Consider the following 9,743-nt stretch of genomic DNA (forward strand, 5'->3'; position numbering starts at 1 on the left):
TCACCCACTTTTGGCTTGATGGTTCAGAAAATCTCAAATGGTAGTTGGTCATCCCTCTAGTAATGATACAAGACATTAACAAACAGAAGTACATTCAAGAAATCCTGAGACCTTGTGTTACAGGACTGCAAACAGTCCTTTTCCAGCAAGGTAATATGCAAGTGCACTCGGTTAGCATTTCCTAGGAATATCTCCATCACATTGCCATACTTTGTTAGCTTGCTCATTCTCCAGATTTTTTGCCCATCCAGTATTTGTAGGGTGAGATTGGATGCCAGCTTTGGCAATCTATGAATATATAGCATTTGCAACATCTTTGGGCAAATCTATTACAAAATAGAATATGGTGCCTGTATGTTTCTGTCCAATTGTATCATTTCATGTATCCAGGCAAGAGGCCATTAAAAGTGCTAGTAGTTCCTTTAAATTGCACGGTTGATGCACAGGAAATTGTACCTTTGCTATTATACTATAATTACTTATTACCATTGTTATTACATTCACACTAATAAAATTTTATTAGATTTCAATGTCTCCTCCTTGGTGCATAAATATTTTTTCAATAAGAGTAAGTTATATTAAAGTTGATTAACCAGCATATAGTGTTAAGATTATATGACTAAGAATATACAATGGCCATAATTTCATTCCTTACAGCATGTTTGGCATGCAATGGATGACCAATTGTGCATCAAACTTGCCAGTAATCAGTCTTTGATAGGATTTTTCCCTGAGCCCAGAAAAAAACTGAGGTCCATCATCATTTTACCTCTATAAAGATTTTATTTTTGTGAATAAAAATTTAAATGGTTATTTTTCTCAAATTAATAAAAAAGCATTCTCCAGACATGATGATTGTCATCTAGTCACCCAATTTTTATACCAGTATAAAAATTGGTGACTATGAAATTTAACTTTTTAAAAATTATTGAATTTATTGATTATACCTTCAGTTTATTAGAAAAAAGTGAGCCAAAGAAAAATTCCCTAATAAAAATCAGATGAAAATTAATTAAATGTAATATTTTTTTTTTATTATAAATTAACACAGAAAACTAAAAATAAATTTTTCAATTAAGACTTTTTGGTAATTGAGTTTTGATTTTATTTGATTTTAAATAGACTATCACTTCCATAAAATTGATCTGAACAAAAAAATATACTCTCTCTTTTAAATTCATTATATTTCACATTTATGAAAATTATTATTATTTTTCAATTGCCATAACTTATATTCACTTAATATGTTCATAGATGATAAACAATTAAATGATAATTTCCTTTAGATTTTTACCTTAAACACAAATAATTTTTTCTGAGTAAAAACAACTTATGCCAAATGAACATTAACTCACCAAATCCAAACTTATTGAGTACTTTTTTGCTATTTATTTTTAACTTTTTTATTCTTCATTTCATAATTAAAAAATAAAACTAGTAAACTAACAATGTGACATAGAAAACATTACACTCATATATCCAACTCACATCATTGGCTTTTCTGCGTAAGTGAAATATTTTTGTCTGATTGAAAATATAAATACATTTTCTTTATAAAAAAAATTAAATTCAATAAATAAAAAAATTCTAATTTTTATTATCAAAGTCAAATGCAAATTATCTGTTTATACAAGCATAATTTGAAAATAGATATGATATAAAAGCATTGACTAATCATAATTTCAAATCAAGCAAAGTCCAGATACAGACTACACAAATACATATTTCTGCTTTATTTTTCAGATAAGGCATAGACTAATCACTTGTATTGAAATAGCCAGGCAACTTGATATGAATTGTTTCATGCACTGTAAATTTTTGTAGAAGTTTCAGCATATAGCATTAAAACATAATTGGAAATCTTGTGTAAAATTGTAATAGATAGAAATATTATAACAGTTGTAGGAAGTAGGAAGAACAATATCAGTCTGAAATCAGATGCATTGCTATTTCTTTTATACAGTATGTTATTTGAATATAGAAAGTCAGTCTCTTGTAGATCTTTTTAAATTGGAAATGTTAAATTTGTTATCAGTATATAATACAGTTGTTTGCCAAATTTATAAAAAAAATAGAAAAGAGATGCAGTAATCCTAATTGAACTTTCCTATAATGTTTGAAGGAATGGAGATCAGATGTTGGACATGACAATGTCAAATTATATAGATATTATAAGGAAAAAATGTCCACATCACTAGATGGCAACATCATCTTTACTCAGTCAAAAATGGCTGAATAATGCTTTAATCATCAATACTTTGGATAAAAAAAAAATATAATATTCCAATCCAATGACACACTCAGGAGGGGTCAAGTGGCCCTGGCATCCCCAAATTCAAAAGAGCAAAAACACTAAAAAATTTTCCAAAAAACACTTCTTAATTAAAATTCATTTCTATATTCATATTTTGTTGTTTCTTCTATTTCTAAATTTCTTGTAACTTAGCAGTTACATAATTCTTACAGCTGTTGGAAATCATGAGTGCTGTGAACACAAGGCAAATGAACTAGTGTTTGGATGGACCAAGTACTATTTTGTTGTCCAACCTGAACCAACAGAAATCATGAGTATCATATTTTCAATCCTTGCAGATGCTCAGCCATAGGTCATAAGCAATGTGCATTGTAGCCTATATTCTCAAATGATCTACTCAAAGTTCGTATTCTGTATTATTTTGATTTGAGTTTATTGAAGAGCATAACTTATACCGCAGAGCAAATATGATATATGCTTTTCAGTCAGGGAAATATTGATCAAAGGTTGTTTGAACCAATTAACCAATTGCTCATTGGTTCCCTGTATGATTTTTAACTGCAGAAAAATATATTTAATAAAAATTTTCTTGTTAGATGTTTTGATTTAACTTGGCCAATAACATTTTTCTTTTATAGTCTTATTTTTCATCTGAAATTTAAATTTTTTGTGTTTAATTAGTAAAGTTATCAGTGGAAGTGGAAAACATCAATCATGTCAGATAAAAGTAAAGGGCATAACTATTAGACACAAGATGGGTGAGTGATTAGATTGGCAACCTATCACCCTGGGAACTGGGAACAAATCTGGACAAATAGAAAAACTCCAGGAATTTTTTGAGAGATAATCTGTCTGGAAATGTCAGGCCCCATTCCTCACTACCTAGTTGCCCCACAGAGGGCCTGGCCGAAACCATAATGTACTTACTAAAGAAAAGGGTACACTTAGTATTCACCAGGTTGAGTTTAAAAAAGTGGCGTAATTACTATTAAGTGCAGTTTAGCAATGTTTAAGAATCCAGAACAGGTTTTCGGCATTGTTTTCACAGAACAAATTTAAAATTGGCAATTTAAAATCTTGGCAATAGGAATATTTAAATATTAGTGTTTTGACATCAAGAATGTAGAGACTATGTCCTAATCATCGGAGGGCCCTTTACCTTATTTTGCTTAAAGGATTAAAAGTGCAGTGATTCTAAGCTTTTGATATCTAATCTCAACTTTCTAACTCAATTCTTGAGATTAAGGAAAGGAAGGACAAATGGGAAAACACACAGACAACAGTGGGAATTTATAGATATGCAATTTTTTCAAATTGCAGCCCAAAAATCTATACCTAACTTATTAAAAATATTGGCAATGCTTCCAGTAATATGTGTCAGTAAAAGGTCATTTTCCACCTTACATCTTTTAAAATCCTATTTAAGATCTACCAATAACACAATCATGATTGAATGGACTGGCTTTACTTACACAAACACATACAGACACAGACAGAGATTAATGCAACCATGACTGAAGTAATTCAAGAGCTTTCTAAAAGAAAAAGAAAACTGAATTTTATTCTTCGAGTAAATTTTTATAATCACCGAATGAATTTTATTTGATTTTGCATTAAAATTTTTATCTGTTCAACTAGTAACGAAAAAGAATAGTATGTTTTTGTTAACTTCTGGAACATAACCCTATGTTTTGCATTAGTCCTTTGTTTCATAAAGCACAGATTCGCATAACATGGCACTTTTTTGGAATGTAACTACCGTCTTATACAAGGGATACCTGTACATAATTTAAACTATCTGTTTACAAGCACAAACCATCCCTTAATTAGAATATATATTTTTGAGAGAAAATTGTCCCATTACTTTCTGAATCTTATGCTACTGTTTAAGAATTTTATTTATTTATTAAAATTTTTTGTGTGATGATAATGTTTTTAAAAACTAACATATTCAATTGTGTCTTCCTAATATTTTATCATACTAACTAAATAATGTCTTAATTACAGTTCAATTTCATGTATATAATATTTATATTTATATTGTTACTTAAAATAAACTCTATTTGTGTATTAATCATATATCTAATTTTATTTGTGCAAAGTGTCAGGTTATTTATGCAATGAAATGGTGATAATATCCTGATATTATTACTGTTTCATTGTTGTAATGAATAAATTTTAAAAAGGATATCAAATTTATATTAGAAAGTTCATTACCCTAAAAAATTGAATCATCTGATTCAGTGGCGTAGCGTGGTGTCAGCCGCCTGGGGTGGAGGAAAATTTTGCCGCCCCTTTATTTAGGTATCTCAATTTAAAAGACTAAAATTCAGTTTCATCACAGAATAAGTAATGAAAAATTCCATGCTCATTTCAATCAATCCGAATCGTAAGTGCGACANTTTTGCCGCCCCTTTATTTAGGTATCTCAATTTAAAAGACTAAAATTCAGTTTCATCACAGAATAAGTAATGAAAAATTCCATGCTCATTTCAATCAATCCGAATCGTAAGTGCGATAAAAATATGAAATGAAATGGAAGATATTATTATTATTATTATTTATTGTGAAATTCTGCCGCCCCCTAAAAGTACCGCCTGAGGTGGGCCGCCCCTGCTGCCCCCACTACGTTACATCACTGATCTGATTTTAAATATATTATTTATATTATTTAATAATAATCAACAATAAAATGAGTTTTAAATATATGTATAATTGCATAATTTATTTTCATAATAAAAATAACTAAAATAACTTCTGTAATAAAATTTTAATACTTTAACCGGTTAACTTCACATTAATGACCAGTTTGAATTAAGTAATAATATCTGCTTTTAATTATTAATCTGTTTATTATTTTTTTCAATAAATTGTTTTCATGTTTCTATTTGCTGTTTTATCTATAATCATTAAAAATTGTCTAGGTTCCAACATTTTTTTTACTAAGGAGAAAAGATTTTGTAATAAAAATAAGATGGAAGCCAATGCTATATTTCTATTTGATCATGATAAAATACGTAGTAAACAGATAATGAACAATTTTTTTAAGAACTTTTTCCAAGAATACTTCTTTTTTCTGACATATTTTAAACTTTTTATCACCAGGTTGTTTTTCTGAAAAAAAAAATATTCTGAACATTATTTATCAGTTTCAATTTTAACTTATCTACTTTTAATTAAGTCAACACTGCACCTCTTCTCTCTGACCTTGACATAGTGTAAATCACAAAAAACTAACATTTAAGATGCATATTAGATGGAATAATGCTTGTTACAAAGGATACTAACTACAGTAAATTTAGTGATAAAATTGTTGAAAATGTTATGCCTCTTCTCATTTAAATTGCAATAACTAATGCCAATTTTTTAGAACACTAATCAAAGCACAATAATCTCCATACAACAGAAAAATTTTATTGAGATTTAACTGTCACTATATTTTGTCCTTAAAATTCAAGTTTGTAGATTTCAGCAACAATTTTTCCAACATGGCCAGTTTACATAAAAATCAAACCATATTAAAATGTAAAAAAATCATTAAGTTGTTAAAATATCTTTAAATATATTGTTTCATTCATTATTATTGAAGCATTAAGGAATGTGCTACAGAAGATTTTTAGTTCATTTAATTTTTCTAGAACAAAATTTGCCATACACTTTATCTAAAATTTCCAACAGAACAGTTGTATTAAATTCTGAAAAACTAAATCATCAAATACTGTAACACTGCTGCTAAAGGTAAATAATGATATAGTATTTTTAACTGCAGAAAAATATATTTAATAAAAATTTTCTTGTTAGATGTTTTGATTTAACTTGGCCAATAACATTTTTCTTTTATAGTCTTATTTTTCATCTGAAATTTAAATTTTTTGTGTTTAATTAGTAAAGTTATCAGTGGAAGTGGAAAACATCAATCATGTCAGATAAAAGTAAAGGGCATAACTATTAGACACAAGATGGGTGAGTGATTAGATTGGCAACCTATCACCCTGGGGACTGGGAACAAATCTGGACAAATAGAAAAACTCCAGGAATTTTTTGAGAGATAATCTGTCTGGAAATGTCAGGCCCCATTCCTCACTACCTAGTTGCCCCACAGAGGGCCTGGCCGAAACCATAATGTACTTACTAAAGAAAAGGGTACACTTAGTATTCACCAGGTTGAGTTTAAAAAAGTGGCGTAATTACTATTAAGTGCAGTTTAGCAATGTTTAAGAATCCAGAACAGGTTTTCGGCATTGTTTTCACAGAACAAATTTAAAATTGGCAATTTAAAATCTTGGCAATAGGAATATTTAAATATTAGTGTTTTGACATCAAGAATGTAGAGACTATGTCCTAATCATCGGAGGGCCCTTTACCTTATTTTGCTTAAAGGATTAAAAGTGCAGTGATTCTAAGCTTTTGATATCTAATCTCAACTTTCTAACTCAATTCTTGAGATTAAGGAAAGGAAGGACAAATGGGAAAACACACAGACAACAGTGGGAATTTATAGATATGCAATTTTTTCAAATTGCAGCCCAAAAATCTATACCTAACTTATTAAAAATATTGGCAATGCTTCCAGTAATATGTGTCAGTAAAAGGTCATTTTCCACCTTACATCTTTTAAAATCCTATTTAAGATCTACCAATAACACAATCATGATTGAATGGACTGGCTTTACTTACACAAACACATACAGACACAGACAGAGATTAATGCAACCATGACTGAAGTAATTCAAGAGCTTTCTAAAAGAAAAAGAAAACTGAATTTTATTCTTCGAGTAAATTTTTATAATCACCGAATGAATTTTATTTGATTTTGCATTAAAATTTTTATCTGTTCAACTAGTAACGAAAAAGAATAGTATGTTTTTGTTAACTTCTGGAACATAACCCTATGTTTTGCATTAGTCCTTTGTTTCATAAAGCACAGATTCGCATAACATGGCACTTTTTTGGAATGTAACTACCGTCTTATACAAGGGATACCTGTACATAATTTAAACTATCTGTTTACAAGCACAAACCATCCCTTAATTAGAATATATATTTTTGAGAGAAAATTGTCCCATTACTTTCTGAATCTTATGCTACTGTTTAAGAATTTTATTTATTTATTAAAATTTTTTGTNGACTTTTCTAAAAGCTGTTCTTTATTTAAATTTCTTGTGATCTGTCGAGGCAAAATGTCTTGAAAAACATTTAACCTTGATTAAAATATTCACACTCCTTAATATTTTAGCATTTCTATATTTGTTTGATTGTTCTGATGGAGTTGTATATATCTGGACATACAATTATCAAATTAAAAACTGAACATATCTTAATGCTTTATAACATAAGAACTCATCTTAAGTGACTCTTCAATAAAACAGTCAAAATAATTCAAAAAACTTTTTAAATGTATTATATCTACTTAATTGTTTTTATCTAATATCAAAAACAGTAATCCTAATTTCAATGAACTATAAAAATAAATAATTAAATTTACAATAATTAAAAATTCTCTTCAATAATGTATAAATTTTGAATTTTTTCCCTCCCATAAAAATGAAAGAATTAAATAGAGATAAATAGTTATATTTATTATTTTGTTAGAGATGATATTTTAAATTATTAATCTATCAAATTCAGTTTAAAAAAAAGTCATTTGATAGTTGTATTTTCTTAATTTTTTACATATAAAAATTAATAAAATCTAAATGACTTAACATACAATAACTTGTCTTTAAGAAAATTTTTGCCTTCTTTATTATAATAATTAATTATTCTAATGAAGAATCAAACTATTGTGATAAAATATTATTGATTTAGAAAATAATTTAGTTCAAGTTAAAAAAACAAATATTAAAAATATAAATATTTAATCTTAAAAAATAAATATACTAAAAATAAAACTGAATGAATCAAAATTAACAGAATATTAATATAAAAAATCAAATAAAATTAAAAAGTTAAAGAATACAGTATTTGTTATAATTTTTCAAATAGATAAAAATTGTTAAGTTTTAATTTATATTATTTCAAATTTTAACACTTAACATAATTGAAAGTTTTTCTATTTTTAAAATCATTTATAGAGCAGTCAGATCTATACTTTAAATAATAATTAAATTTTAATAGCTTATTAATGGTACTTTTTCCTTTTAGTTTTTTTTATTAACTTTTTTTATATGTATAATATTTTTTTAATTTCAGCAATGCAGGTCATAAATCTTTCAAAAATTAAAAACAAACTTCTTGCAGTTAAAAAATGTAATAAATAATTACAAATTTATATATTTTAATAATTAATAAGATTGCTTATTACATTTTTATTGCCTACAAAACAAAAGTTTTGCTTTAAAGATATTATTTACAGTAAAAATTTATTTAAAGATATCAATTGTAGTAATTATTTGAAAATAAATACAGTTCCAATTATAGGAAGTAAGGTAATAAAATCAAGTAGAAGGCAAATATCAAATATAGAATTAGGAAAAAAGGTCAACATGCGTCGCTGTAGAAAGAAGTCCAATTTTTCAGATGTGCAGCATAAATAAACAACCAAATTCTTATAGATTTTGTATAAGAATTTGTTTGTTTGATTATGATGCANACTTTTTATTCCAAAGCTAAAAGACTCCTCTAAGTAATATATAAATATGAATTTGATAATTTTTACTTTTCCGGATGTTATATATAACAGGGAAAGTGTAGCACTCAGTCAAAAAATGACCCCTCCCAAATTTTTACATTTTCGGACTTGGGACACCTTGAAATTTCGAGATATGCAAAAGATTCGAGGTTTTTATCTATATGTGTGGATGTTAATTAAACTGTGTGTGTGGGGCATGATTTCATTCACCCTGTTTGAAGCCTAATAATTTCTGTGGTCAGAGTGGTCAGAATCGGAGTCAGATGGTTTAACACAGGAGTTAGTTATTAAGCGTCAAAGTGGTTGAACTAAATCGTGTCCCCATACACATTCTAACATCTTAGGCGAGAACATCTTAACGGGTTTTACTGTACTACTGTAAAATGACAAAAAAGCTTACTTTGAGGGTAGAGATGAGTTTTACTCTTTTTTTTAAATTTTGAACACTAATAACGAGTAAAAAAAATTCATTAAAAGATATGACGCATGACCACTTTTATTTATGTCTTCATCCTGTCGATTTTTAATTAAAAACCAAAATTTAATAGTATTAATGCCCCTTTATATGCAGGCTACAGTGCCACATTTCGTTTCTTAAACTTTACCCATTCTAAAATATTGTTTAATATCTCAGAACAGAAAATAAAGAAATTAAACAAATTAGATACAACACACACACACGCAAATTTTTCCCCTTTTATTGACTTTTTTTGAGAGGTTCCGGTGGTCTCCAAACGTGTAGATTAAAAAAAAAAAAAAAAAATTGGAGGGTCAAATTTGACACGATTCCAATACTTTTCCGTTTTATATACATAACAAGTTGGTAAGTAAAAAGGAGTCGGAGTCGGCGAATTTGAC

At 27.7% G+C, this 9,743-nt stretch overlaps 1 protein-coding gene across 6 annotated transcripts in view; it reads right to left on the reverse strand.

Annotated features, from left to right (window-relative positions):
• LOC111619534 (UDP-N-acetylhexosamine pyrophosphorylase-like) overlaps nt 1-9,743 on the reverse strand; it is a 57,233-nt gene that overhangs the window by 30,619 nt on the left and 16,871 nt on the right. The window contains exon 1 of one of the 6 annotated variants that reach the window (XM_023361266.1): nt 1,356-1,482. The exons of the other annotated variants lie outside the window; for them this stretch is intronic. The gene's annotated coding sequence lies outside the window, so the exon portion shown is untranslated. Of the gene's footprint in view, nt 1-1,355; nt 1,483-9,743 lie in introns of those variants that run through there. 6 annotated transcript variants of the gene reach the window in all.

The sequence above is a fragment of the Centruroides sculpturatus genome, unplaced genomic scaffold, assembly GCF_000671375.1.
Source record: "Centruroides sculpturatus isolate CEXI.00-Female unplaced genomic scaffold, Cexi_2.0 scaffold179, whole genome shotgun sequence".
NCBI classification, from domain to species: Eukaryota; Metazoa; Arthropoda; class Arachnida; order Scorpiones; family Buthidae; genus Centruroides; species Centruroides sculpturatus.